Here is a 6,455-nt window from a genome sequence, read left to right as displayed (position 1 = left end):
GTTTTGTTGTTGCGTCCCTGCGCAGCCCAGCAGCGATCATATCAGGTAGGCTCATGGTGACCTTTCTCTCCTCTTCCCCCCACCATGGAGATAATGACCCGTTCATTCCGCCTCGGAATCACGCATGGGACCATCCTGGCCAGGACGGACCCTGGCCCCTCGACGCTGGAGAAGCCACTTGCAGGGACCGAAAGAGGAGAGCGGGGACGCAGTGCATTGTGGGTATGCAGATGAGCTCCGTCGCTGCTTGGGTCGCCGGCATTGTCAGTCTTTCTTCGTGTGGCGCTCACCTCTGTAAGTCTCTGCTAGCTGTCTCCCTAGAGCCGCAGCTTAGTAACGAAGAGTAACAGCTCCGGGGAAGGTCACCCAGCCAGCGGGTGGCCGAGGCAGGTCTGGACGCTCTGTCCGCAGCCCGGGGCTGCTTCCTCTCGCTCCCCTCCGCTCCCTCCCCCCATCCCCCACAACCGCCCTGCTCACTTTAACCTCCCTACCCATCTCTGCTCTGGCCCCTTCGGTTTAGGTCCCCCAGGTTCGAGACCAAATGCATTCGGTCCTGGCCTCCTCGGTTTGAGCCTTTTCCCGGAATCTCGTAGGCACAGTCGGAGGGGCCGGGTCAGCAAGAAGCCAGGTGACCCGATGGGTAGAGTCAGGAAGATCTGAGTTCAAATTCGACCTTAAACACTTTCCAGCCGTGGGACCCTGGGCAAGTTACTTAACTTTTGTCTGCCTCAGTTTCCCCAACTGTAAAATGGGGATAACAGTACTACGACCTCCCAGGGTTGCACAGCTGATTACCGCCTTTCCTCCCTTTGCCTCCAGACCTTCAGTTCAAGAGGTTGTGGTGGGGGCTGGGGGGGAGATATAAAGAGAGGAAGGAGGGTGGGGGAGGAGAAGGGAGAGGGGTCCTCATGGCCAGACCTTCCTGCTTGCAAGGTGAGGGGGGGGGGGCAACAAGGTTATTGTTCTTTGTCCTTCCTTCTCAAAAGAAGGTCATGTATCTGAATGTCATGGAACACTCTTGTGCTCTAAGAAATGAGGAGCAGGCAGACTTCAGAAAACCCTGGAATGAGCTGATGCAGAACCAGAACACTGTACAGGGTAACAGGTAACAGCCACGCTGTGCCGCGACTTAGCTCTTCTCGGCAATGCAAGGACCTAAGACCACTCCAAAAGGCTCATGATGGAAAGTGCAGTCCACATCCAGAGAAAAAACTACTGAACGCAGATGCCGGCAGACTACTTGCTCTCCTTTTGTTTTGTTTGTTTCTTCTTTCTCATGGTTCTTCCCATTAGTTCTAACTCTTCTTTATATCATGACTAATGTGAAAATATGTTTACTATGGATGTATAAGTAAAGCCTATATCAGATTGCAATGCTGTCTGGGGGAGGGGGGAGGAGAGGGTGGGAGAGAATATTCAAAATCTTATGGAAGTAAGTGAATGTTAAAAACTAAAAATATATAAATAAATAATTTTTAAATAAAGAAACGAAGAGGCCCATGACATCAGGCAGGTGATGCCATGACATGCAAGTGAACTGGATTTAAGTGCAAAGTCACCAGCCTCACTTTCTCCTCTGGAGCCATCTGGGTCCAGTGGCCAGTATAAATCAGGCCGACTGGAGATGGCCTAGGATGCAGTGAGGGACTTTGGACTTTTCAAGCTAAGGTCTTTAACAGGTCTCAGCTGGGACAGCAAGGAAGCCAGTTTGGCCTGACCAAAGTGACTAATAAATAAAGCTCAGGGGTCAAAGCCAGAAGCCCTGATTTAACTGTAGAAGAAGCCAGGAGCCAAGAGCACTTCTTGAGTGGACGGTAATAAGATCAGAGCAGTCCTTTAGGAAGAAGATGACTTTGGCAGCTGTGTAGAGAAGGGAGGAAGGGCCTTTGTAGGCCCTGAATAAGTTTTTCCGTTCATTTCTTGCCTTAGAGCTGGAAGGGACCATGGATACCTCCTGCCCATCTCTCCTCCTTCACCCCTGTCTCAGAAGTGGCCTCACTACTCACAAGGCTGACCCCTCGGCCTGTTCAGGTGATCCAGGTCCATCCCATCTGCTCCAGCTCACTGTCCCTTCTCTCCCTTATTTTCTCTTTTTTTGTTGTTTTTTGGAAGTGCAATTGGGGTTAAGTGACTTGCCCAAGGTCACACAGCTAGTACATGTGTTAAGTGTCTGAGGCCAGATTTGAACTCAGGTCCTCCTGACTCCAGGGCCAGTGCTCTACTCACCTCGCCACCTAGCTGTCCCCTCTCACTTATTTTCAATCTCTCCTTCGCTACTGGCTCCTTTCCTTCTGTCTGCAAACATGTCTATGTCTCCCCTATTCTGAAAAAAAAACCAAAACCCTCCCTTGATCTTCCCATCTCTGCTAACTATTGTCCAATATCTCTTTTGCCCTTTGTAGCTAAACTCCCAGAAAAGCTGTGAACACCTGGCACTCCTCTTCCTCTCCTCTCACTTTCTTAACTTCTTACAATCTGGCTTCTGACCTTATCATTCCACTGAAGCTGTCCTCTCCAAAGTTACCAAGGATCTCTTAGCTGCCAAGTCTGATGGTCTTTTCTCCATCCTTGTTCTCCTTGACCTCTCTGCAGCCTTTCATGCTGTGGCTCACCCTCTCCTCCTTGAGACTCTTCTCTCTTGGTTTTTGGGACAGCCCCCTCTCCTGGTTCTCCTCCTCCCTCTCTGACTGCTCCTTCTCTGTCTCCTTTGCTAGATTCCCCTCCAGATCACACCTTCTAACCATAGGTGTCCCTCAGGGCGCTCTCCTGAGACCTTTTCTTTTTCCTCTATGATACTTTACTTGGTGATCTTCTCAGCTTCTACGGATTTACTTATGCTGATGATTCTCAAAACTACCTTTCCTACCCCAGTCTCTCTCAGTACCTCCAATCTCCAACTGCCTTTCAGTCATCCCAAACTGGCTGTCTAGTACACATCTTAAACTCAATATGTCTAAAGCTGAGCTAATTCTTTTTCCCCCTAAGCTATCCACTCCCCCTCCCTTCTTTGTTACTATATACTAGCCTTCCAATGCCCAGGGGTCATCCGGGACTCTACCCTCTGTCCCACCTGTCATGTCCAAGCTGCCACCAAGGCCTGGTGACCTTTGCCAAGTCTCTCAAATATGCCTCCTTCTCTCCTCTGGTACAGCTGCCACTCCCGTGCAGGTCCTCATCACCCCATGCTTGGATTATTGTAGTTACCTGGGGGTGGACAGTCTCCCTTCTCTCCGAAGTCCTCTCTCACCCCTCCAATCCAGTTTCCATTCAGTCCTGAAGTGACTTCCCTAAAGCACAGTTCTGACCATCCAGTGGCTCCCTGTGGCTTCCAAGAGCATGTACAAAAATGCTCTGACATTCAAAGCCATTCATAACCTGGCCCCCTCCTTCCTTTTCAGTCTTCTTACACTTTACTCCCCAACACACGCCCTTCAATTTAGTGACACTGGCCTCCTGGCTGTTCCTGGAACAAGGCCCTCCATCTTTCCTATCTGGGTGTTTTTTCTGACTGTCCCCCATATCTGGAAAACTCTCTCTTCTTCAATCTGATTTCATTTCAGTCCCAACTAAAATCCCATCTACGTGATGCCTTCCCTAAAGCCTCTTAATTCCAGTGTTTTCCCTTTTTTATTTATTTCCTATTTCTCCTGTGTATAGTTTTGACTTGTATATATTTCTTTGTATATTGTCTCCTCTATTCCAGGGTAAGCTCCTTGAGGGCTGGGACGTCTCCTCGTGCATGTAGTGGGCACTTGATAAATGTTTATTGATTGAGTTTAAATCCAGCCTCAGATCGGCCTCATTACTAAGCTTTGTGACCTTGGACAAGTCATTTAATATTTCCTCATGGTAACATGGGAATAATGATATTAGCATCTATTGTTATGGGTTGCTCCTGCAACTCCCAGAGTTGTCCTCAGGATCTCATGAGATAATAATTGTGAAGTGTTTTAGCACAGCACCTGGCACGTGATTCTCATTATTACTGGGGCTCCCTAACAATACTAGTTAACACACAACACTTCAAGGTTCACAAAGAGCTTCATATGGTGAAGCTTCTGATCTTCAGATAGGGTGAGCACTGTTTTAAAGATGCAGAAACAGGCTGAGAGAGGTTACTTCAGTGACTTGGCCAGAGTCACAGGAAGCGGCAAACATGTGAGGCAGAGTTGGAATTCAGGTCCCCTTGAGTCTGCCAACTCTGCCCACCACCTCCTTTTATAGAAGAGAAAACGGAGGTCCGAGGAAGCTGTGTCTTTGTCACAGATGGGAAGAGGTCCGTCTAGGGACAGACTCGAGGGATGCAGCTTGACACAAGAGTCGGCCATTCAGGGGATTAGAAACTACTGCGTAGGAGATGCCAGGCCTCTGGTTTGGAAAGATTATACTTGCCCCAATAAGACACTTAACACATGTATGAGCTGGTTTCAGTCGTGTTCGACTCCAGAAGATCACGTCCGGGGAGTTTTCTTTGTAGAAACAAAACCTCAAAAGATCAGTTCCATCTTTTTTCCGCGGAGAAACGTTGGGGAAAAAACAAGTGAGGGAATTGATGAAAAGATAAATTTGAGCACAGCTGGCGTCTTTCGCCCTTCCCCGACCCAGTAGCTTGCACCCCGTGTAAGCGCACGGCGGCCCCTTCTCGGCGCGAGTGGGACTGCACACTACCTTTTCCTGAAAAACTGCTGATGACGCCTTTTAGAGGAGTAGGAGACCCGCGCAGGGACCCAAACGGAAATAATGAAAAAGCCCTCGTTAACAACGGACAATCTCAGTGGTGGAAGCGAAAAAACACTACGTACGGGAAATACGTTGACGCAACACATCACAACAACAGCTTTCAAAAACGCCAGCGTTCTTAACTACGTGACGGACACACGGAACACCCACACAGTAAGGAAAAGGCTCCGCTACAGCACACCTAACTCCCCCCCCTTCTATTTTTGATAACAAGTAGGTAGTCTTGCCGAAGCAAGACCTCAAAAAATTGGTTCCAAACTCATAACTGTTCCTCTCCACGGAAATCTTTAGTAAAAGGCGAAAGATTTATGCGATCTGAAGAGAAACCAGAGTATACCAACGCTTTGCGGGCTCCCCTCCCAGAGGAGCCCCGGCCCGGGTACAGTCAGGGTGGTTCCCGCCCCTCCAGCCGCACCCTCCGCCCACAAGCAGGGAGATAAACCCCGTGGTCTGAGCCCCGGTGTGCAGCAAGGACCCCGAAAAATACTCTGGGGGAAGGAGCTGAGCAGCCTGGATGAAGGCGATGGCTTCCCTAGCAAGGCATCATGGGTATGCAAATGAGGGACGCGGTCCCGCCCCTGCAGAGGCCACGAGCAGGTGTTTCCCCGGAGCTGGCGGCTGTAACAGAATGCGCATGCCTCGGGGTGGGCAGGAGAGAGTGGCTGGTTTGTCACTCTTGAGTCCTTTTACTGATCGTTAGAAGGGTCAGCCCTAGGCGCGAAAGAGGATTGGGGGGTAGGCAAGAAACGACGGGTCCGGGGCTCAGGAGCAGATGGAGGGCATGGAGTCCAGTGTAGATGAGGGGGTTCAGGAATAGAGATGAGATCTAGTGGGAAAGGTAGAAAGAAGGGATGGGGTCTAGTGCAGATGGGGGGTTGAGGATAGATGGAGATGATGGGGTCCAGTGTAGATGGGGCGTCCACTGTAGATGAGGAGGAGGTTCAGGAATAGAGGAGATGAGATCTAGTGTGTATGGATGGGATCCAGTGTAGATGGGGGGTCCAGTGTAGATGGTGGGGTTGAGGATAGATGGAGGGGAAGGGGTCCAGTGTAGATGGGAGTGTTCACTGTACATGGGGAATTCGGGGATAGATAAGGGGATGAGGTCCAAAGTAGATGGGAAGGTTGGGATAGGTGGAGGGGGTAGGGTCCAGGATAGATCGGGAGAATCTGATTTCTGGGGTAGTCAAGGATCATGACCCTGGTTTCTCTGGCTGTTCACTTTCTGTTTTCCCCATGCCTCCCACTTCCGCTAACCTTCCCCGCACCCCCACCCCAATTCCCATTCCTTTGCTCCTAGGCCATCCAAGCTGTCTTTGAGCAGGTTAGAGCTGAAGCTGGCCCTGCCCCACCTCTGCCTCAGCCTGCTCTCCATCCCCCTTCTGCCGCCCCCCTCCCCCTATATTACTCCCCATGGAAGCCTGCCAGGGCCAGGGAATGACACAGGCTGAGGAGGAGAGGAGGAGAGAAGGAGATCCCAGGGTGTAGTCTAAGAAGGTAGGTGTCACTGACCATCCCTGAAGGCACTTTGGGGACCTGAGACCTCAGGCAGCTCATTTGATTGTGGGCTGCACAAGGAGGGAGTCGCTGGCCCAGGCTGAGGTCTCACTGGTGTGACTCAGCCGCTGAGCTCCCTGCATCTTTAGGGAGCCCCAGAGCAGGGCCCACACTCCATCTGCATGCTGGGCATCTGCATGCCCTCCTTCCTGCCCCTC

At 50.8% G+C, this 6,455-nt stretch overlaps 1 non-coding gene across 1 annotated transcript; it reads right to left on the bottom strand.

The window, feature by feature from the left end:
* Positions 1-4,959: 4,959 nt before the first annotated feature.
* LOC118849386 lies at positions 4,960-5,075 on the bottom strand. Its single transcript, XR_005010427.1, has one exon. It is a non-coding gene; the product is annotated as a U5 spliceosomal RNA (small nuclear RNA).
* Positions 5,076-6,455: the final 1,380 nt, after the last annotated feature.

The sequence above is a fragment of the Trichosurus vulpecula genome, chromosome 4 (genome assembly GCF_011100635.1).
Source record: "Trichosurus vulpecula isolate mTriVul1 chromosome 4, mTriVul1.pri, whole genome shotgun sequence".
Classification (NCBI taxonomy): Eukaryota; Metazoa; Chordata; class Mammalia; order Diprotodontia; family Phalangeridae; genus Trichosurus; species Trichosurus vulpecula.
The sequence above is the reverse complement of the archived record's forward strand: the minus strand, read 5'-3'. Positions and strand labels throughout refer to the sequence as shown.